The sequence below is a fragment of the Dermacentor silvarum genome, chromosome 9 (assembly GCF_013339745.2).
Source record: "Dermacentor silvarum isolate Dsil-2018 chromosome 9, BIME_Dsil_1.4, whole genome shotgun sequence".
NCBI classification, from domain to species: domain Eukaryota; kingdom Metazoa; phylum Arthropoda; class Arachnida; order Ixodida; family Ixodidae; genus Dermacentor; species Dermacentor silvarum.
Window position 1 is genome coordinate 99,205,243 of NC_051162.1, and position 24,612 is coordinate 99,229,854.

At 45.9% G+C, this 24,612-nt stretch overlaps 1 protein-coding gene across 2 annotated transcripts in view; it reads right to left on the reverse strand.

Moving 5' to 3' along the window:
• LOC125939964 (uncharacterized) overlaps positions 1-24,612 on the reverse strand; it is a 214,268-nt gene that overhangs the window by 78,927 nt on the left and 110,729 nt on the right. The window lies entirely within an intron of this gene.

Consider the following 24,612-nt stretch of genomic DNA (forward strand, 5'->3'; position numbering starts at 1 on the left):
TAGAGAAACTAAACACAACCGCTCAGCTTCTCTAAAGCGCACGTGATAATAATTTACATGTGCGTTGGATCTGCATTATTTTATATGTGTGTCACTTTTTCCTGCCATAAAACTACCTTATCATTCTTCTTTAAACAAACCTAGCGTTCGTCCTTATGTATTTCTATGTCGAGTCTCACATTGTGCATGCGAGACGTCGACCTCAACTGTTACGGTACACCCTCGTTATTCAAACTCTGAAAGCTTGAAATATCGGTTAGGTCCACATTTTTTTTCTGACAGCGGTGCCAACCACTGTCTTTTTCACCGCTTATCTCGAAAGTTTTCGCGTCGGAATTCAGATATCCCGAAATCCCAACTTCGAAAATGCTAGGAGAAAGGCCACGGGGCTATGTCAGCAGTGTCGCTTGCTACTCGCTTTTCACCCGGCGGTAGCTCGCTGGCCGAGCCTGATGCCACGCTTAACCAAGTCGCGCTCCCCGCTTTTTCCCCCATCTTTCGGTCTAGCAGCACTTGTGCGCACTTGTTTGGCTGCTCGCTTCCACTTCGATCTGACTTCAGCAAGCAGTATAGTGAGCTCGGAGTGGAATTTTTCCACAGCGACGCTGTAGAAGGCTAGACGAAACCAAAATCCGACCATGCGATGTGTGCTGTATATGGCTAGGCGAAAACGATGTGCGCAGAAACTATCATTATCAGCAATGGCTCGAGCGTCATCGTCTTCTTCACAGCTGCCTCGTTGGCGCCCCACGGCGCAGCTGTTCATTCCAGCGTAGAATTTCAGTTCTCGTCTGTCGTCGTAATGGAGAGACCAAGTTTACGGAGGTACAAGCCATTGCTTAAGGTTGTATGAGCCACTCATTGTCTTACGTGACGGACAGATTTAATTTTGAAGCAATTTAATTTGAAAAATCGCAGCGACAATGCGACAACGCAGGGCTGCGGGCATAGCGTCAGTGACGTCATTCTCTCCGTCGCAGCCGAACGCGTGTGTAACCTGGTTAAAAAACACAAAGGCGTAACCAATAATTGAGAAAGACAGTAATGAACCGTCGGGATTACCCCAGTAATAAACACCGGTGCCGCTCGTTTCAGCTTCGCTGGTTAACCATTTGGCAAACATAGACACACTACGGAGTACTTGGACGGTGATTTTCCCTTATCATTTAGGATGTTGTCAGCGATGCATAAATATGGTCATTGTGTAATATTGAGAAAGATAATTGGCACTCTTGAACAGTCGCGATCAACGCACACGCTGCGACCGAAATAAGTCCACATGGCAGCTCACAGTATTTCACCAAGATCACGGCCTAATAACGACTCTCGCTTCATCCACGCTCGTTGGTGAGACATAAATCCCGCATGACACGTGGGCCTCTGCTAAAGACGTGGCAAATGCGCTCTTTCGCACTTCAGTTTAACCTTTAGAACTGAAATTGTAGGAAAATAATTCCGTGCAGAAAGTAGCAGCTGCAGCTTTATGGATGTCTGGAAGGGCTTAAGCCTGGAAGACTGGCTTCTAATAATGCAATAGGATAAATCGTCTTGACTCTGGGCCATGCACGTTGTTTTGGCTCAGTGCCATTAACGCTGTTGCCCGTAGACACCGACGTGTTCGGTGCCGACGCACGCGAAAGTGACCGAGAATATTACTTGTGGCCTTTGAAAAGGCTATATGACGTTTATGCGCCGTCTGCGTCGATCCTTTCTTGTGCTCTCGTGTTTCTCAAAAATCTACTGACCTCGAAATGTTCTTCCGGCTTTCACAGCTCCGATTTGAGGAAGGTTAACTGTATTCGAATTTGTTCAGAGCTTGGGAATGTATCCATAAATAAACATGAATATTGCTTGACAAAAATAGGCAACCAGTGTGGTGCATAAAAGTAAATATTGGATGAGATACGTTATATTAAATAAAGCTAATACGAGTGCACGCATCGAATTTACTTTTACAGCAGTTGTTTACCTTCACGAACGCTTTGCTTCGCAAAAGTTCTAACATTTGCAATGGATTTGTGAGTGAGTGAGTGAGTGAGTGAACTTTATTGGGTCCACAATAGACGCGAGTAAACTCGACGTCACCTGGCTAGGCCCACTCGGAATGGATTTGTAAAATATTTATGTAAGCTGATAAGAGGGGAGGATGATAGAAACGAAAAAAATCACAGCATATCCACGAGGTGAATGATGGTGAGGTGGGCGAAGCTCCGGAGGTTATGGGTGATACCGTTAATCCTCCGAGAAGTTTGCCCGATAAAATCATCATGCAAACACGTGAGGTACGGTGAAGAAAACTTTTATTGAGATTTCAAGTTACCTTTATATATTACGCCTTTGTTGTCGGAGAAGTGCACAGCTAGGGGTTCGAGGTACCGGTTTAAGGGGAATGTTAGCAAACACGATGTCTATACACGACCCCCGCACGGTAGTAGGTGCAAGGTGGTTCCTGATGCCAGAAACCGCGGTGAGGTTATTACTGAACCAAAGTCGATCACACACGTCGCAACTGTGGCCAAACGAATGAGCGAGAAATTCCCGCTCGAACCGCGCGTCGGCTCCATGAATGTGAGACCGCTGCCGCCGCTTGTCACCACTTCTCGCGCACGAGCACCATGCGGGTCTGCCCGGCGCCGCGCTCGCTTAGCCGCCGCTTCCCGCTCTCGCCTTTCGGGGTCCGCTGCTCGCAGTGCACGTTTCGCTGCGGCGTTAGCAAACAACTCCAGATAAGCTAAAGTGTCTTTATAAAAGACGCTTTAAGACACATAAAAAGTCCATTTATTCACTGAACGCTGCATAGCCATAATATTTGACGGCACGATATAGTACGCAGTTCGTGGTCCGACGAGACAGTTTTAAGTTCGAGACCAGTGCATAGTGACGGGCAAGTGGGCAAGTTGGTGCAGATTCACAGCTATGCCAGTACAGTGCATCGTAGCCCGGACAAAAGCAAAGAGATTACAACAATGCACATGATATGTGCTGTACTCACAAGAAAGTTATTGTTCAAGTGGAATAGCTAAACGCAAGACCAAAGAAGACAGTACATACGAATTGAAATGACAAAGGTAGATTAAGAAAACCACGTGCAACGAAAACAGTTACACAGCATGGTAGAGTGACACATCTAAAAACCAAGAACAGGAAGAAAGGTTCAACGAAAGAACAGCTCATTATTTCACTTTAGGGCACAAACGTGTCATCTGGCTACGCACGTGTCACATCACGTATCAAGTCTAAATCCTCGGCCGCGATGGTCACTGCCGCTGGCGATGTGACTTTGTTCATTCTCATTGGATCCGTGCTTACAACTTAACGCGAACCTTGCGCCAAACTTCTCCTCTTCTCTTCCTACTCTAATCTAAGAAATAACGCTTGATGGTTGCTATTCAGTCCATGGCCGAATTCCCAAACAGCGTGCTCAAAACCTAAAGTCAGCAAGAAACACATCTCTTCAAAAAAAATAAAAAAACAATAAAGCGAACTCTCCCAAACTCTCTAGAGAGTGGCTGCTCTCTTGCCGAACAGGCACATGCCTCAAGCAGTGTAGCACGTGCGAGCGAGACCAAGTTCACAGGAGAGCATGTGTTCGTGCGCCAGATTCTAATCAGTCATGGACACAAGAATCAAACTAGAAAAATAATTTTAAGTATTACCGCTGTCTTTCACGTCACACTTTTCTAAGCGTACATTTGTCCTCTCGGCCTATCCTCACTGCGAGGAATCTGCCTGCCTTCCTGGGTGACAGAGCTCAGTCATTACACTAAATGACTGGATCCTTCTAAGAGAGGCCCCTGTAAACCGCAAAGCTAATACGACAGCTTGCTGGTCTACCTATTAGGGTAACAACAAACCTAACCTATGCACGTCGCCGGAAAAACCACTGGGGTTGCCTTTCATTGTATGTACATTTTTTTCGATTATGAAATGTCCTCTTCATTCTTCCATCGACAACATCTCCTTCGTCCTCCTGACATCACTGCGTCGTCGTCTCACAGTTTGCATTGGCATGAACTGCTGTTTGCATTACTGCTTACTGCGTGAACGGCGTAGCCAATAGGTATAAACGTCGCATCGTGTTGCAGTTGGGACCGGTACGTTGCCTAAACGTAAGCAATGCGTGGTATTACACATGGCTTAAACGAGATAAAAGGCAATTGTACACATCGCATTTTTAGTTCTATAGCATTTAAGTAATCGCTTCATAAAAGCTTCGCTTCACAGGGTGTCAAACATTCACGTTTGATTTGCGTATTTATTCTATACCTTGCCTGTAAGCAACAGTCATTCGTATAACTTTAAAGAGGGCGGTACCAGTACGCGTCATTGGCTGTAGAAGTTAAATTATCAGGTTATTATCCAAAGGAGTGGCAAATTACCGCCCTATTACAATTTTAGGTTTACAAATACACACCCAAGAAACTTCACCAGCTGAGAAGCTACCACGCGATCTCAATCCAGAAAAGATGAAATGATACTGACAACGCCGCCGTAATTCTTATTGATCTCTTCAAAATATTCACAAATATTGCCACCTTGGATGAGCGCGGAGATGCTCTTATCAAACATACCACGGCAACGTAACGAAAGGGTAGCCATAGCAAGGCAAAATGATCCAATGGCGCTTCGGCTATAGCGACGACTGAATTTACATGTCGAAATTATATTTGAAAATACAGTGCTTAGTGCAAAACTGGAAGGAAGGCAAGACGATTGAAACAACACGACAGCAAAATTATTTCTTTACTTTCCTATTTCGACTAAGCGCTAAAAATTAATAATGTCACATTCCGAACTATCTCCACTTTCTGTGTTGACATTACAAACGCGGCTTTAATACGAATGATAAGGTCTGCGAATTTGTTCTGCACAAGCGGTGCATAGGTTAACTCGCCGTGGCTTCTACTGCTTCGGCTTTCGAGTAGAGGTATGAATAATGTCAGTGACCAATGAGTTTCTGATTGTTTGACATATCATTTAGGAATAGCTACCGCATGTTTCGAGCTGACAAGTGCGGTGTTGTGGCCTCTTTGAAACGCTTTATCATGCTCCGAGCACGTGCTCGCGTGACCTCTTAGTACAGGAAGCCTCTACACCTATACAAGCATTTAGAACCAAAATCAATGCAGTATATTTTATTTCTTAACAAAGCTGAGTTGACCAAAAATTGACTCGCTATCACGGCCCTGCGAAAGTGGATGTTCAGCTAAGCTCATGAAAACTGCCTCGACAACTGCTGAGGGGGGTATGCAATGCTTTATTGCTTTATAGTAATGGTAGTAGTGGTAATTTTGAGTAATGGGAGTAATGGTAATTTTGGCAGCACTCCGCCGCTGGTTGTAGTGCCGTTTCTTTGTCCCTTCGCCGCTCCTCATATTCACGCTGCTCCTTGGTAGTCCCACGGTGTGTTGTGGTAGTCCTAACTGTGCGTTGCCTACCCATAGCGGTGCAGCAAAAACAATGAAATCGGTTGTAGGCTGGTTCTTTTATATACGAAAGGCTAGTGACGTCAGTCCCCATAACGCAAGCTGCCGTCGCCACGGCAGCTTGCGCAGCAGTAACCTTTACCGGAAAACACAAGCAGGGAGCGCTACGTGTTTCGTATTGTTATCAGGAGCACCTTATCATGAATTATGTGATTCAGATGCTTGTTTTGTGGTTTATCTTGAAACGAATGATGTTCTGTATGTTTTATGCGTGATTCCAAAGAACGTATCCACTTTGCACTTCACTTTGCTGGGTGCTTGAAGCCTGCTTGACCTCCGCCGTGGGCCGGCCCGGTGTAGCACTACCCACGGACGACGCCATGACAAATGCCGGCACAGAAACTGAGGAGACGCTTCTGTGCCGCTTGTGGCTTGGCGTGGCCTTTACGAATGCTTATTCATTTTCGGATCGGAATGGGAAACAGCCCTACATGCAATAACTGTAGCTGCTAGGAAACAATACCCCGCTTTCTGTGTGAGTGTCCCAGCTTCAGAGCGCCCAGGAAAGAACCTTCAAAAGAGTTGGATGAATTGAGAAGTGCGCTTTGTGAGAGGAAAGGGTCCTGAGACACTTGAAGAGAGCGTCCTCGGCGCAAAAGGCTTGTTACGCTTCTTGCGGAGAACTGGTCTTAGAGACTCAGTTCAGTGCCGGTCTCGGTGCCATATTCTCCTTTTTTTGGTGTGTTGATGTGCGTGCTCTTCTTTTCTCTTTTCTGTTATATTTTATTCCCCTTACCCCCTTTCCCCAGCACAGGGTAGCAGGCCGGTCTGAGAACTGGCTAACCTCCCTGTCTTTCCGTCTATTCCGCCTTCCGTCCTGCCTTCGCGGAGAACTTCATCTATCCATCATTCACCATATTAAGTAGACAAACCAGCGTCACTGTAGAAGTGTGCATATTCTACTGAAACAGCCGAAAATGCTTTTAAACGGGTATGCGTAACCATGAAGTTTTTCTTATAAAACGCCGTAACTTAATTGCGCTCCCAATTTTGAGGTATTTATTCAAGGTTTGCGCAGGGGTACGATTAAACTAGCAAAAAAAACTGCCTGCAGTGACGAAGCAAACTGCACGACAAGGGTCACTTGCGCCGGTTCACGAACAAAAACTGAGGGTGACTTAAGAGTGGTCAGCGAAGATAACTGTACGGTGAAGAGCTCCGCTTCTCTGCTCTCGTTAGCTAATGATTCTGTTTTTTTTTGTGCGTGTGGATTGCAGTTTCAGCTTCCAGATCTTCATAATTGTGAAATGCGGCAACAATATCGGATTTGCACCAATCACTTCGTGGACTGGTAGCTAAGGGTTATTGTACCATTGCTTTATTGGCAATAAGCTCACGCTGGCATAGTATTGCGTCCAGGGGCATCCATTGAAATGCGTTTCCTTGCTGCGAAATTGCGCATCAAATCTATGGAAACAGATTTGGAAGTTGTTACGGCAATTATGAGCACAAAGGTCTGCACTGGCTTCGCCAAAACAGGAACGCTGCACCAAACCACACACAGAAGGAGCGCTTACGTGAAGAAACCAGTGAAGCTGTTCAGTGTTCTTATGGCTGACATAGGGCTAACGTGAAAGGTTAGAAAGGCGACAGAAATGTCGGACGTACGTCAGTAAAACGCTTCTGGATCCGTTCAACGTACTCGTAAAGAAAGTTGGCGGAAGACGTCAGATGCCCCTGTCGTCAAGGGCTTTTCTTTCTTTAAGTAGAACGAAGGACCATAAAGACGTCTCATTATTATTTCCGAAATATTTGGCCAATTTATTAACACTCAAGCCAAGGCAGCATCTTAAGTTCATATGTAATTATCGCTGCAATACATCACAATATACCAATCACCCAATCAGCTGAAGTCGTGAAAGGCACTAAAGTTGTGAATGTCGTGAAAAGCACCTGACTTGTAGGTACACTATAAAAATACACTTGGACACAATTCACAGATAACACCCAACTGCAAGTCGAAAAAATGACGAGATTGGCATAGCAGTGCAAGAATAAAATTAATTAGATCAGCCGAACGGTTACACTCCTGATCGTATCTGAGGAATTAAACAGTGATTCATGTTGCAAAAATAACAGTGCAGGAAAATGCACACACAGAAAGAGAAAGTTAACGCTCCATTAATAACGAGGAAGGATTCTTTGAACAAGAATTTTATTTCTATTCTGTGCGTTACTTAGGGATCTCATCAACATGTCATGTTATGCTGAGTTCTGGGCATAGAGGCATCGACTGTAATATGCGTGGCAACCATATCGCTAGATCCTAGCATATGTTCCGCAATTCTACCTACACCAGAATTGAAGCTTTTCCTACGCAAGGAGCCGAAGAGCTATCGACTATGATTGTATGACTCTGAAACTCTTGCTAAACTCCTTCTTATCGCGTCAACCATATAAATTTAGTTGTCAAGACCAAAAGTAGGATGAACTGGGGTAATCTTCTGCGGGATCAGAATAAGTCACAATTACAGCCCACACAAATGCTTCTTGACTGGTGCAAAACCTCGAACCTGAAGTAGATGTGGCCAGACGCTGACCGTGCTTCATGTAGTGCTACATTGTCGGGAAGCAGAACCTTAATTTTTATAAAAGTTGCAGTTTCACCCCAAAGGCGAAGCATGGATTGCGCTATCAAATTAGTAGACATCCATACGAACTAAGGATAGTAGTTTTGTCGGCCGCATAAAGTTGTAAGCATTCGCTTACTAACTAAAGTAACAAGCATGGTGTCACGAGCGCACAGGTAAAAATGAACACATCTCGCTCGATGACCGCGGAACGTCGCTGTCAAAACGCTGCATAGTAAAGGAGAGCGCCTAGGAGGAGCGAGCGAATTCACTTTCTTGCTGCCTCTCGCTTCAACGTGAACTAAACGTCGAAAGCAGAGCGCATACGAAGCTACCGGCATACGGCTCATGCCTTTGTCCACGTCGCAGATGGCTTTGAAGGGCGCGCAGTTTGCCTACATCGCAGATCGCTTTCAAGATACGCCGTAAGCAGCAGCCGCGGGAGAAGGACGCCCACTCCCCCTCGCCCCCGTGCATCACGTGTAAAGAAAGACGGCGCACTTCTGCCCCGCCTTCCTTCTTCGCAAGCGCGCGATTGAGCCGCAATCCTCGGCTGACCCTCGCACGCTTTAACTCGTACAACCGCCTACGGGCGTGCGCCGACGATGTTATTGTGTTTGGACTTTATACGGAACATCACGGTGACGACGACGGGGACGGCAGAAATGCGCTTGGAGTGCCCATATAATTTCTATCGCAATAATACGTTTATCAAGCACTTGATAACGTTATACTGCCGCAGAGATCTCTCCACGTGCCACTTACGAACACTCTCGCGAAGTATCCTTCCAGGCGTCTCATCCCACCACCCTTAGAAGAGCGCCAGCAACGCCTTGCGCATGGTGAGACAGCGCGTGTCTCGTGCACGCGCACATGGCTGCGCGTGTGCTAAGTCTAGGACCTCGTTGACTGTGGAACGGGATCCTGTTAACTCTGCTTGCCAATTGTGTGAATGGTTTTAGTCCTAAGTTTCCGAGCGCAAGTTCACTCACAATAAACCAGTTTGTTTATTGTGCTTCATTGAAGAGTGCTACATTTCTGGTGGAGGTGCTGGGTGTATTTGGAAGTCCCCAGTGCGCAAGAGAGCGGAGCCCTGACCCTCAGCGATAGGAACCCGGAGAGCTGACTCCAGTAAGCCAGGGCACAAGCCGCCGCCTCCGAGAAGACCCGCCCGAGTTTGGACCGCTTCCTGTTGCTGTCGCGGTGCAGGCAACAGTTACCAGCGACGGCACAACCATGACCAGCCCAGTGACATCGTCACCGCTCATTCAGAATACGGTGGGTAACATAAACCGCGTGAAAGGGCATCCTACCCTCTGTGTATGTTCATGGCCTTGAAGACACGACGAAAAGAGGAAAGGTCTCCCCCCTCTAGGTCACAAAAACCAAAAGATCTCGCTACCCTCCTGGCCCTCCGGTCCCCCTTCAACGGCATTCCTGCGGGTAAAGCATCCCCAGCATCGGTCATCTCAGCCGACCATCAACGCCGGAGCCACCCCATCCTTTCGCCTTTTCCGTCTGTCAAGAGGGGCCCTGTCAAGTGTCTCCCCACCTACCGTTCTCTCTCCCCACCTCCTTTCTTGCGGTGAACCTCTTAAAAGCTGCACACCGCCACCTCCGAAGAATACCCCCTGAAGAGGGAGCCATTTGGTTGGAGTCTCTCTCTAAGTCTTAAGCGAAGTACTGCATCATGACACTAACGAGCGCCCACAGTGAGCGCATCGGTAATCTCGGCGCTGCAGAGGCTCCAACGCGGTGTAGCCTGGTGTAGGCGGTGTAGGCCTTCTGCTGAGGTGACGGTTTGTCTTTCGCGTCCGATTAGTCTTTGACGCCTCATCGCCTACGAAGTGCAGCTTCAACATGCATCAGCAGTGCTTACACGCCGCCTACTGCTTCGCTTGCCACGACACCAACTAGGAAAAGTGCTCGGATAAGCGGCGCAGAAAGGCAACGACTTCGACGGGTGAATATTGCTTTGGTGAGGCGAGACGCATGCCAGCGTGAAGTAGAATGCCTTCACGCGTTCGGTCGCATTTCTGAAGCCGAGTGCGTCGCAATTTAACTGACTTTAAACGACACTACAAAGCCGAACCAAAATACTAGCACCCTCGCCAAAGCGACTCAGCAGCAGGACGCCGCCCGCCAACAGGACACCACGCGTAATGCAAACCTACAGTACAGTCGTCCACCCGCAAATCATGCGTCATGCGCGGCAGCGGACCGTGAGTTCACGAAGCAAACATGCACCATCTTCTGTGAATACGCGTTTCACTGTCGTCTTCTAACGATTCCTATGAAAGAGGGATCAAGCATAGCTTTTTCTCAAAGGGCCATTTAAAGCTTTCGCATAAAATTATAAATGTATATTCAAGAATTTCCCGGTAGTCAGCAGAATCAAATCCATGACATATGTATCCAGAAAATATTGTCTAATTTATATTCTCACAGTGGCCGATGGGGGTGCGGTTACTGGACGCCACGTGCTGCCAGAATGGAATACTTCCGGAAAATTTATGCTCAAAAGGAAAGTTTGTGTAAGGTTGATGATGTACCAGAATGGCTATTGTAGATAGTGAAGCACAGTTTATGGAATGAGCCTTAGTTTTAAAAATATATTTGGAAGAAATTTAATGGTTCATGGGGGAGTGGGGTAGGACCCCGTCCGGTATCTGTATTTATAAAAGTTTTTTTGCTGCTATTGGAATCATGCTGTGACATTCTGAGTGTTCGTGTTGACTGCGTTGCCCTAAAGGTGTAAATTGACATTATCCACCTTCCATGCATTTCACACGCTTGTATGCTGCTATTGAGTGCCTTGTTAAGAGGGCTTGAGCTTTCTTCACGCGAACTGTGTCGCTTTTTTGCCCGGGCTTGCACACATCTCAACGATGTAAATAAACTCAATGATTGATTGATTGACTGATTGATTATTTGATTGATTGATTGAAGGGTGCGTGTACTCGGGCATATCTTTTTGCGCAAAAATGCTTACCACAAAAAATCGCAATTCCCGGAAATACACACGACGTAATTTTTGGCATTGATTTGTTGCGGCCACGGGGTCCAACGGTGAGCTCCCGAAGTTAGGAGCATTCAATGCACTACAAGATTCTAACCGGGCTAGGGGAGAACACAAAGTTTGACAAAACTGTCTTTTTTTGGTTATATTATTGCGACAGCAATTACATGGACGCTCAAGGTGCATTTCTAACGTCGCCATCGCCATGAGGTTCCGTGTATATTCCCCGGGCGATCAAACGCGACTTCTTCTGTCGTGCGAAATGCCGTGGGGGGACGGGAGGGAGGGAGGTGAGGCGACGTTTAGCTGCGACACCAAATGCGTATTTATAAAAAAAAAAACGGTGCGAGGCGAGAAGGTGGTAAAGACTTCCGACGCTGCTCGACTAGTATCCTGTTCTGATCTCGTCAAAAGCCTCCGTGCCGCCCCCAGAGGCACCGGCAACAGTCACCAACGCCGCGCGCATTCGGTGCGAACGTGGGCAAAACGTCGACGGCATCGACAACAGTTCTGGGCGTCGCTGGTGCTGCTGCATGTCCAAGTTTATACAGCTGATAAAACTACTATCCTTAGTCCGTATAGCTCTCTACTTATTTCCTATCGCAATTGATGCTTCGCCTTTCGGGTGAAACTGCGATATTTTTTTAATTATTGGCGACCGTGTGCACATATCTCGTGAACACTGTTGCGAAACAAGTTGTAAATATGAGCTCAGGTTTCTCGAGCATTGAACTATGTCGTGAAAACGATATAACTGACATAAATTTTTCAACGTTTTACATTTTCGGCTTGGTACATTTCACCTTTACAGTTTCACTTCTGCTAAATATTGTTTGCATTTACGGCCGGCAATATTTTTTCCTTTAATTTTATTGTTGTCCCAATAGTAGGCAACTGCATTCGATTCAATTGATGCAAAAGAATTTGTTCGAGTCTTCCCTGCTATATCAGATATCTTAGAATCCACAAGATACATGTATAGTGTTTTGGCATTGTGTGTATTTATACTTTCTGGGAAAGGTATTTCGAATTAAACGCTGTTTTTTGTTTGCATTGTTGTACTTTGCTGGAGCTAGCTCGACACAACCAATAAAATGGAATGAGAGTATACCTCATTTAAAAACACCTGCAAATTGGTGGCCGAGAATATATAGACACCAGTTTCCTCGTTCTCTCTAAAATAAAAATTACTCTCACTTTACAAAACCTAGCATGTCTAGCTATGTTGGTTTGCAGAGGTTCCTATCTTGTATTTATGTATTCTCAAATGACAAGAACACGTGGCGCTTATTAGTATCACAATGGCTAAAATTTTAACTTAAATGCAGCGGTATTACGGGTCATACCCACGCCGTAGTGGGAATAACTTGGATCACCTAGCTTTGTTTAACGTGGGAACAATGCACCATGAGCGCTTTTACATGTCGCCCCCATAATAATGCGGCCGCTGCAGCAGGGATTTATGTCATGGCCTCGTCTTCAGAGGCGATTAAATAGCTACTGAACTACTACGGCAGCTGATCACAACAGTTTGCGTCCGCAAAGAGGCGAATCTCTTTAAAGGTACACTGAACAGGTTTCCAAAAAAATCGAGTTATAAGTACCATTTGATACTTTTGAACACCCTGAACACGAAAATCGACAAGAAATTTGACATGGCGCAGCCAAAAACGCGGTATTAGCAAAAAAACTCCGAGCTGCGACTGGGCGGCGCGCGGCGCATCCGGCTCGCATCGATGATTGGTGGAGCGCACCGTGACGTCAATCCATGGGTCCACGCGAGCCCGCCGCAACGTGACAGCTTCTCACCAGGTATTGCGACCTACCTTCCAGACGATTTCGCACGGTTCAGTTGCTGTTATGGATAATTTTTATCACTTAGGGGTGATTGGCGTGACACCATACGCGTTTGAACCAGTGGCCCGACAACGAGAAACGCCTAAGCCAAGCGCAAACGCGATCGCCAGCGCGGAAGTTGGAATGGCCGGAGCCCGCCGGATCCGAGGACCTAATTGCGACATTTGCCATTGCGGCATTTGTGCCAGACAAATATACGCCGCACAGAAGTGATTTTTTTGCAGTATAGCTGTGCTGTTTTGTGACCCACGGTGCTAGAAGCAGCGTTCGACATTGCCTTAGCAGTCAGAGTGCGATTGTATTATTTCATACCGGGCGTCCTTATAACAGAATACGGAAAGAAATACTCGTTTTGTACACAGTAGAGAGACTAGATTTGTACACAGTGCATTCTACTGTTGCTGGTTTGCAAGTAATAAAGTGCGGCTGCCGAATCGCCCTGAAGGTACACATCGCATGGAAATTATTGTATTTGCAATATAACTCAATTCAGTGTAGATATTACTTCCACAGATGCATTCTGCTGTGCTGTGACCGCAACAAACAATGCGTGCAATCATTGCTGTATTCTATCTTGCAGCGAATGCGGAGACGCACTGTCAGCACAGTGCATTTTGCAGTTACCAAGTTACTAAGATAACAATACAAGGTGCAGACGTGCCAGACAAATATACGCCGCACGGAAGTGAATGTTTCTTATTTTTGCAGTATAGCTGTGCTGTTTTGTGACCCACGGTGCTAGAAGCAGCGTTCGACGCCGCGACGGCGTGCTTGGGCTGCTTGCAATGTCGTGCGGGAATTTGACGAAAAACAAAAAAGTGTGCCACTGCACGTTGTTATGCATATCTCTGCGGTTTACTGTAGTTCTATTTTATGCTTTTTGGCCCTCGATTACCGGTTGTGTTGAAACGATCAGAGGTAAAAGCCCACTCCTGTCGTTCCACGCTTTTGAGCAATCCGCAGGTGATGTAAGCACTCAGGCGTATGGGAACTTAGGTATCCGATTGAAGCTTTATTTTAGGTGTCTTTTCTACGTGACGTATATTTCTGTTGCGACAGGTGTTCCTGCATGCACTCCAGTGCAATGGAAATAGAAGAAGAATGTTTGTGCTGCCAGGAAGTAAACGAAATTCCTGCAAGACAGAAAAAAAAACAAAGTGTATCACAGAAGGCTGCTCTCGGTGGCGGCGATTCATTCGTTTATGAGCGAAGATCTATGGCACCACGCCTGGCCTTAGTCGACCAGATTTCACCGGAATTCCCATTGCACGCATCAGCGATAAACTCTGATGGTAATCACTGTCCCAAAAATGTTTTTAACAGAGAAGAGTGGTTCTTGAAGGTTTGAAATTAATTCGTTTCACCACTGCGATCCACTGAGCAGCTTGTTTTTTCTGCCGTGGGAAATTGTGAAAGACGACGTTGTCTCGGCCGCCGTTGGTCGTACAGCCGTAAGCAGCGCAAAAGGACGGCATGGTGACACTGTATGCTTCTTAATTAGACGGAGTTCTCCTTGCGGTAACAGTCCTTTCAAGCGTTAGCCGGAAACGCAGGGTGGAGATCTTGATCATTTGCGATAAAGGTCACGGATACAACCCGACTGACGCGCAAAACCTGCACACGCTTTCCGCGCGGGTGCCTGGGACCCCTATATTGACGTCATTTCCGCTATTTTTCCCCTTCCGCCGCCGCCGCGGGCTGACTCCGCGAGCCGCGGTGGGCGGAGCATAGCTGCGATTTTAATTCTTAATTACGCCGCCGCTACTTGTATGATGGAAAAACAAAACTTCGTACCGGGGATTTCAAGTGGCTGCGCTTCAGAAAAACGTCACTTTTTAGAAATCTAAAACCTGTTCAGTTTCCCTTTAAGTAGCTTTAATTTTTGTAGCGCGTGATAAAGAGAGCAAATTGAGAAATATTTCACCCGATGGAGTTTGCAAGCGCGACACATTGACTGGCTTCGCTACAGAAATACAGATATGCCTATACGCAGGGCATTGAACTGAACAGTTTTTGAACACGGTTCTGCTTAGGATAGAGGCTTCTGCTTATCTTACGATTCATGTTTACCTCCCCAGCAAGGATATAACTGTTTGAACGGGTTTGAACCCGTTCAAGACACATTTATATCCACGAAGAATGAAGAAGAATGAAAAGTTTAGAAAGATATCGTCCCCAGCTGCGATTTTTCTAGGAAATTATTTGCCGCCGTACGTGACGCACACTCATGTATCTGTGGTGCCTTTTTTATTTGGAAACAATATAAATGCACTTCAACACGTGGTGTGCAGCTGTGCTGTAATTTGTGCTTGCAGGCCACTGTGGCCCAATGCGTGGATACACATCTATTTCCAATTAGCTGCATCTGTAAGCTGCCTTAGAGCTCCGTGCATCTTGGCCATTGGCCATGAGAAGTGAGTAATAAATTAGCATTTGGCAATAACACAAGCACGTGTGACAGTACATATCTATGCAAAATATATTCTCTACAGTAGAACCGGCTACCCAAGTTAATGACACACCAATGCAATCACCGTTTTTTCAATGGGCTGAAACTTAGACGCTATTTAATGTTCTTGCTTATAGTTTCTTGCCTTGAATTAACACTTTATTGACGAATGTTGCCGACCAGCAACATACCAATTTTTTTATTCTTACGGAGTTTTAGTACTCAATATGAAGTTTAAACGAAATGCCTTCAGCAATCAATGAATGCCAGGCAACAAGCTTAATTTGCCACTTTATATAGCAGGAGCAAAATAGAAGCAGGAGCAAGTTGGCAAGCGACTTGCTTTATTTTGAAAGTACGTGTAGAGGAGGCAGACCGATGTAAGACATCTGTCTGCAGTGGTGTCACAAAGCTTACGCCAAGCAAATGAAATGTTCACCTATGGTTCACATAAGATGACAGCTGTCGGTTAGAATTCTAACCAAAACCATGGGTGGCTACGGTTCAAGCCCACTTCCAGTTTTCTGCCTTTTGTTTACTCTCTATTGCTGAAAAAGACTGAGCAAAAGATTATGTTTTCTTTTCCGGGGTATGCGTATTTTAATGCGCTTTGCACATATAAATATTTTTGCGGCTCGAGGTGGCGTTCGGGCTAGCAATCCACCAAGCCCATTGATTAGTACATCCGGTAGTAAGAATGAAGGAAAAAGGGGTTAATTTGCATTATTCACACTGGCCCCTGGCACGGAAACCTGCTCCATCAGGAGCATATTAAACGTCTGAGTTCACATCAGGACACGTCAGAACCACCCCACAGCACCACAGGTCTCCGCTTTAATACCGTCGTCTTCCCTAGGAGACTGGAATAGGGAATATGATGAGGGTAGTCCCGCCAATCACAATCGCTGAATCGGCCACAACATCCCTCCAATGTTGACGCACCGTTCCGCCAGGGCCCACCCTCCAATGTCGCACCCCTCCCCCGCATTCTTGAGTATGCGTGGCCGCCTGGAAAACTGAGCTGGAAGCTGTTCCCATGCTCTTGGTTGACGATGGCCCCTTTCATCAATTAGCGGGCTCTGCGTGACGGCCCTCTTGTCAGGATCAGGATTAGATAGCATATCTTCAATATAATCACCGTATCCACGGATGTCGGTGGTTGTCGCCATGACGCGAACTCCTTTGCTAACGTGTCACAGTCTGACTCGCCCGGTCGCTGTCGGTGCGTGCGCTGATTAATGGACTTACTCGTTCCAAATGTCCAAGGTATGCGCTTTTGCAGGTTGAGACGTAACAATATATAGGTGCCGTCTTTAAAGGGTTAACGCGCCTATCCCGTTACAGAATCGCGTTACAGTTACGTTGTACACTTCATTGAGATAAATTATTGTATCCTCATGCGGCATTACACACAAAAACCACCTATCGTGAGTGGGTTTCTCCAATAGTTTAGCTCCCTTGTACATCGAAATGCCATCAACTTGAACGCATGATCTGGTATCTTTAAAGCTACAAGTACCGAGTAGAGCAAACGTATGCAACACTTTATATTCCTTAAAGTTGTAAATAAAACGTTTTTTTAATGCCGTACGCATCTAATCTGTGAATTCTACGTGTGGCTTTATTTCCCTATTTCTTTCGTCGTTTGTAGCATAGCCATGGCGTGCTCGCAGTAATGCTGGACCATCGAAGCATCAGCGTAGTCATTATAACAACAACGAACGTTTATTCAAAGGTGTAGAGCATATTTATAAGTAGCCGAGTGGCAGGACAATAGTAAGGAGTACGTTTTAGTAGCGATAGTCCGATGCGATGAATGATCGAAAGATGAGGCGATAAAAGATGCGCGCACTTCGAAAACACGCGTGAAATTGCAACATCGTCGTTGTCACAGAGGGACATGGGGCTAGAACTGCAGCTGAGCCGACCAGATAGAGCATCAAAACATAACCGTTAAATAACAATTGTGACAATCTCCTTGCTGCTGAAAAATGTGCGAACACGCATGAAGTTTCCAGATTTTTTGTTCCAACAGAATGGATGTCAGAACTGAGTCAATCGTACCCTAAATTATTTGAGTCCTGCCTGCACCATTGGAATCGTTTGCCGACTAGCAAGGCTTTGATTCTCTTTTGAACGTTTCCACTCTGTCGTTCCTTAGCAGAAGGTACACAGGGCCGCGGGACCCGTTTGTCAAACCTGTTTGCGATGGTTAGCTCAATAGGTTCCCTGCAAGTTAATTTCCAAAATGGCGAAAAATACAGATTCGGCTCCGTTAAATTTTAGCAGGAAATACCTGTCAAGTTCCGCTGTTGCGTTCAGTTCCCATTTGGTTCGACACCCTGCTTGCAAGTGATTACACAGTGCACGGGCAAGGGTTAATATGCGAATGGTTTAGCAGTATTGTTCTAAAATATGTGTAAAGAAATTGTAGAATTGAATCAGAACAAAAAGCATGGGGAGAAATTCGATTTGCAGAAGCTATAACTGCACCCGCACCAAGTTGATGTCGAGTGCCTCTATCGTTTCTTTGGTTTCGTATTGCGTTGTTGCGCTTGCTTGAGTTCGCGCTGCTACATTGTGTGCTCAGTGGCTATTACTCTCTGCCGCTTAAATACAAGGTCATGAGTGTAGTTTCCGGCCATGAGGACGGCCTTTCAATGGGGGATGTATTTATTTATTTATTCAAAATACCTTACAGGCCCATTGAAGGGCATTGAGTAAGGGGGGCAGCAGTAATTACATGTTAAAAAAAGATACAAAAAAATGTGGTTGATCCCTCTTATATAGGAATCGGTATAGAACACGAAAGTGAAACGTGTCTTCACAGAAGTAGTGTAATGTTTATTGCACATTGATATATAATGTCTATTGGTGTTTTGTGGCTAAAGCGCCCTTAGGCGTTGATGCAACCACGCTGACGCCTGGTGGCACGTCTCCTCCATCACGACTACCAACGTCGATGACCATGAGCAACCGTCGAGCATATGGAAGCTGCACTACGCTGCACACGCTAGCACAACGCGAAAGACGAAGCACGTAACTGACACACTAATACAACGCGCAAGACAAAGCACGTAACTGAATCGTCCACCGAGTCAAATCAGCGCGTACAGCGCGTCGTAATTGCAGCCTCCGCGATCAACTTCAGAAACATTTTCAGAGCTAATTGCGGAGGCCACGCTCCGCTGTGCTGAGTACGGTGAACGCCGCCTAGGTGGCGTTGGTAGTGCTTCTTGATGCCAGCGTCCCTTCGAATGCTGGCATCGAGGCGTCGTAGTGCTGAGACCACCGAAGCGTTCACTGTCGGTGCGCGTTAGTGTCATAATGCAGTACTTCTCTTTTCTGCTCGTAGGCGGCGGCACCGCCCCGAGCAAGAGCACGGGTACACGGAGGAGTGTTAGATATATAAGGCGCGTCTGTGTAGCTCTCTGCAAATGCGTTTGTGGCGCAATGGGTTAAACGCTCGGCGATCTATCGTCGCGGACCGAGAGGTCGTGGGTTCGATTGCCAGATTTTGCATGTTTGTGGAACTTTTTCTTCTGGTTTCTTTCTTTGTATTATGTTCGTGTACATTGTAAGCTGACGTATTTCCGTGACGGAAATACGTCAGTGAAGTCTTGGTGGACCCCGGCATAAAACACTTTCGTGTTAAAATACATAAAAAACAAAGATACAGACGACAAAAAAGGCAACAATACAAATATTACAAACAGCAAAGAACAACATCTTTATACAATATTAATACGCCACGAATTCAAGTTATCACGAAATGTTTCGCGATTAGAGATGGATGCAATGTGATCCGGAAGAAAATGCCTTCGTTAGACCATGAATGCGTGCAAAACTAAGTGCATATTGAATGCGTCGAGATGTGCGCATAGGTGCATGAAGCGGCAAACAGTGAAATGTATTACTATAAATGTACCTGTGAAAAAGACATATATAAAAGAGCGATGACACGGCGATCTTCCAATGACTGAAATGTAAGGTCTTGCTTTATTCGGGTAACACTTGAATGATAGTCGTAGTTGCCAGATATGATTCAAGGACGATAAAATCGTCGCCGCGCAATACACAAATACTTTCGCGTACTACGCTTTTGCGGCAAGGCAAGGAACCGCAGGTGGAGAAAATTAGCCTGCAAGGCATACGCAACTGCGTCCCTTGTAGTAAAATATGCTCTTTGAGAGGTTCATAACTAAAATTTGAAGTTTTCTTGTTCGTCTTTCGAGATTGAATAAATGACGCAGCATCCTTCTTGACAACACTCTTGCCTTGAGAACTGCGTAACTCGAGCCACGCCACACGGCTGGTGTGAGACTACGCTAGTGGTGTCATTACTGGTGGGGGATATTGGTACTGAACGTATTAGGCAGTATTAGCAAAGCGCGTCTTGTGCTTCGGTCTCCTGAGACTTCAAGTGCCAAGGTAACGCAGGGAACAGCATTCATTTCACTCTTTTGTTAAGGAGCGTCCTTCCGATGCACGAGCAACGCGCGGTGACCTTGACTACAAAAATACAAAAAAGATAGGTGCTAGCATCCTTCCGGTACAGTAATCGGCTTTGCAGTACAGCGAGGGGATATTTCTTCGCTCCGTTGCCGGCATCAGCGTTGGACACACACAAACTAGAACTCGTGCTAAGGGGTTGTTTGCTAACTGCTTCTATAAACCCGCGTGACCAGAGTGGACTGTAACCACTGTATCTCTAAACTATATTTGTATAGTTAAAAAAAACATATACATATATATATATATATATATATATATATATAACGCTTTTTTAATGACTCTGAGACTTGTATAAACGTAACACTGCTCCATGTAAGATTTAAATCATAGGCTGTTCCTCTTGAGTGTGTAGACAGCCTTGTCGCGTTAAACTTTGTGCTGAGGTAACGTGATAACTATTGTTCTGTTATTATATAAATGAGCTGTGCATTGACTGTTCACTCCTGTATTGGCCTGTTATAAGGCTCACAGTATCCAATAAATAAATAAATAATAAATAAATAAATAAATATTTTGCCACTCTGTTCAAACAAAGTCTAAGTAACAATTTTTATTCTCCGTGAAAATTAAACGGTAAAAATATCTTGCTGAGCAGGCTTCACCACACGTGTGCAAATTATTAGGCAGCAGTATTTGTTCACTTATCTTAGTGATAAAAAATTCACAAGTGCGGATCGTCTGTGAAGACAATTTAGGTGTATGCGCCATCAGTTTGCCTTTTTACCTCCGGGTGGGTGTCCCTCTTCCCACAATAGCGCAATATTGAAATGCCAAAGAGATGTGAAACAGTTGGTGAATAAAATAAGCAAGACTCGTCACATGACGATAAATTTAAAGTACTGCTTTATTTATTGCTTCTAAGAGCATTTCGAAACTATCTATCTTCGTCTTTCGTCTAGTAATCTAGAACACTATAGCCTTTGACTCCTTAGTGTTCTATTCTTCACTTTGTCGTACATTTCCTGCAAAACAGAAGTAACAATGCTCAAATGATAGCTATCAAATGTTGACGCATTTCACTAAGTTTCATTACTTTTGTTCACGAGTATGGCTTCCGCCGGAATGAGTCTTTTTAATAAATGTGTTGAATTGCTGACAGGTGACAAAAAATTTAAATGACAAATGTGGCCATTGGCAGATCGCTATCGCCGGAAATGGGAAAAAAAGTACCCGATTCCCGCCGGGGTCGAACACGCGCCCGCTGCGTGGGAGCCATATACTCTACCACTGAGCCACGCAAGCGCATGTTATCCACCAGCGGAAAATGCCCTATAAGGCAAGCGCGCAGGGGCAGACGACCAGAGCCTCCGCCCGTATGGTGGCGCAAACACAGCGTGCGCAGGCGCAGACGACGAGATGCGATTAAGACGAGGCGCGCAATCAACACGATCCCGAGCTGCCGAGCCTCCGCCATTATGGTGGCGCCATCTAGTTGAGGTGCCTGCAAACGCAGTGTGCCCGACATGTAAGTTGCAGTTGTAAGGCTTGATGGGGCTCAGCAGACTGTAGTACAGAGAGAATTACAAGCCGCAGCTCGCCGTCGACGCCGGGCGGACAGTTCGGTTCGTTCTCGTCAGAACTAGGCGAACAGGCTGCCGCGAAGACCGTGTTGTGCGTGGAGCCCAAGTTTGAGCTACTCTTGAGCTGCTCCAGCAGCTTACGCTGTGACTGTGCTGCGCGTGCCTCGCAGGCCTGCGACATTTTTAGCGCAGTTTTAAAAACTTCGAAAAGCTATGAACCAACTAGCCCGCCAGAACTTCATACTAAAGTACATTTTAGACGTTCTGTATACAGTTCATTGTACTATTGCATCACAGTGACCTATTATCTTTCAGTCTCTGTTACTGTTTATTACCACTGTGAGGAGTAACAGCTCCCATCTCTTCCAACATGCTTTGTTATACTCAATAAACCTTTCCCCTGAATCAAAATAAAAGAGTGTAAGGATTAGCAAAATAGAGTAGCTACGTACGCAAAGGTCGCCTTCATTTCACTGAATTCTTCGTCAGTGAAAACTTGCGTGTTTTTTGGACCAAGCCTATGTAAATGAAATGAAGGAATAAATATAAAGACAAGAAAAGAAATAATAATAGACTGCTGAAGCAAACCACACAGTGCCAATTTCACCAGTCCTATAAAGAAGATAAAACCGCGAAAAATAATGCAATTATAGAATGCGCCCTCACAAAATTTAGTGCAGCATAGTTGTAGTGTTGCTCAAAAGGTTTACTTCATATTTATTGCCCTGGAGATATAGTGAAAACGTGAAATATTGCGCAGTTCCGCCCCTTCGCGCGAACTTTTAACGTTCTTCTGTAGCACCTTGAATGAGTTGTTTTTCTAGGGTTAAATTATATCCAAAATCAATATTTAGTGTTCATAACAGTGCAATGCAAATCTTTGCAAAATATTGTCCTTTTTCAGTAGACATATCAAACATTGTTTGTGATCCCAACAATTATGCGGTAGGTGAGCTTTATGAAATAAATACATATATCTTTTAGTTAAGGAATTTTCACTACAATGCCCTCCAACAGAGGTGCTCCGTTCCAGCAGTATCGCCCTTTCATAGAGAAAATTTCATTAACATTTATTTTGGAGTAAGCATATCGTCTTGCAATGAGAGTTAAAGCACACAAATACAATGAAATTTCACTCACATGTGTATTGTCATTTTTGTTGCGGTCAAGTAAAACTCTGGTAGTTGCAATGTCTGCAGGACCGTCGCAGTAACAGCCGTGGTGCAAAATGTATGTGGCGTGTAGAGGTCTGAAATTGAACATGTATATATACATGACAGTGGAACCTCCCACCTTAATGAATGTGTTCATAATTGTGGTCACTAAGATACATGGTACATGGTACATGGTACTTGTGGTACATGGTATATATTGAAAACAATACAGTTTCAAGAAAGAACACCGGCCGTGAAGCAGATGCAACAAAGCGCATGTCTAAATAATGCTGTATTGCTTGCGCGTCTTGTGCTTAAAGACAGAAAGTTTCATAAGGGGTGGTGACTTATTGCGATGCTTTATATAACCAAATTTAACCGGATCGGCTGCTCCTGGACGGCTTCCCGGAAGTACAGGAAAGACCTGGCTCCAACCCCGGCCTGCTTAGTGTGCGGAGAGGAGGAAACAATCGAACATCTACTTTGTTTCTGCCCCGCCTTCTCCAAAGAAAGGGCTTCACTCTACACGTCATTCCGACGCCTAGGACTCCCTACGGACTCAGCATCGCAGCAGCTCTTTGCCGGTCGGCACCACGGCTCCGCCTTCAGGCACCTTCTCACATTCCTGGAGGACACGCTGTCGTGCAAATTGTGAATGCGCCCCCTGGCTACCCCTGTGTAATCGATCGACATTCACCCTCTTTCCCCTCTCTTTTCCTTCGTCTTTACATCCCCCGCCCCTTCCCTAAGGCGCTGAGTCGTGCTGCCTAAAGGGCTGCAGAAAATAGCGCCTCTTGCTCTTCACAACCACAATCTCTCTCTTTCTTGGTCCGCCGTGCTTGGTCGAGGAGCGCTAGTGGCATCTGCCGATCCTTTGCGGGCGAGCCGAGTCTCCCACTGCTATCTTACGGAAAGTTTGCCGGCTATTTGCGGTGTATTAATTTTGGGTGGCCTGTTCTGCCAATCCCACGTAATGTGGGCAAGAGTTGGCTGGCCTCCACACCACAGACAGTAAGCGCTGTACATTGCGGGGTGAATGTCATGTTTCAATTAAGTGGCTCGGATACGTGTGCGTCTTTATTAGGCGCCAGTCGTAAGAATCCCGCCCGGATAGATCAGGGTTTTCTTGAATGTACTTTCGTCACTCGCCCCATTGGTACTCAAGGATGTCTCGCGGTAAGAATGGGTTTTCTGAGGAGTGGTCGGCCGCTCGGTTGACAGAAGCAGGAGCTGCGCCGTCCGCTCTATTATTGCCATCGAGTCTTGTGGGACTCGGGCACCAGATGATCATGTGGTTCTGCGTTAGGTTGGATCCTAATAGGTGAGTGGTGCTGTGTCGTAGCCTCCCAGTGAGGTATAATCTAAATGCGACTTTGGAATCTGAGAATTATCGACAATTTTCCCAGGGCGTCGTTAGCTTTAATAGCTAGCACGATGGCTGAAGCTTCTGCGGTATTCACAGATGTGACTCGAGCCGTGGCGCAAGTCACAAGCCCTTGATCTACGGCCGCTCCTACTTCTGCGAGGGTGTACTATAAGTACTGCATCGAGCAACATCTCCTTAGACCGTATCCGTAGACCGTAACCGAATTGATGCATCAACTTGCGGGCTCGTGCACTTCTACGAGCCCGGTGTTATTTGGGACTCATGTTTTTGGGGATTGCGGCTACTATGATCTTTTCACGAAGGACTTTAGGCAGAGATTCCAGTTCTCCTCCCTCATACTGTGGACGAGTGAGGTAACCTATGCGGCACAGTCATGCTCTGCCAGAGGCGGTTAAGCTGAGTCTCTCCCGTTGAGAAATGAGCACCGCTGCGCAAAGCTCCTCGTAGTTATGTATTCCGAGGGCCTCCAGGCGTTCAGTGCAGGTTCCCAATGGGTAGGCCGAGAGCAGCTTTGTACGACGTTCTGATCAACGCATCTATGCCATGTAGTTCAGGTTTCGTGGGGTCCTGCAAAGGGAGACTATATTTGAGACGACTTCGCACAAAAGCCTCAACGAGCTGGATCGTCTCAGTTACCTTGAAACCTTACGGTGAA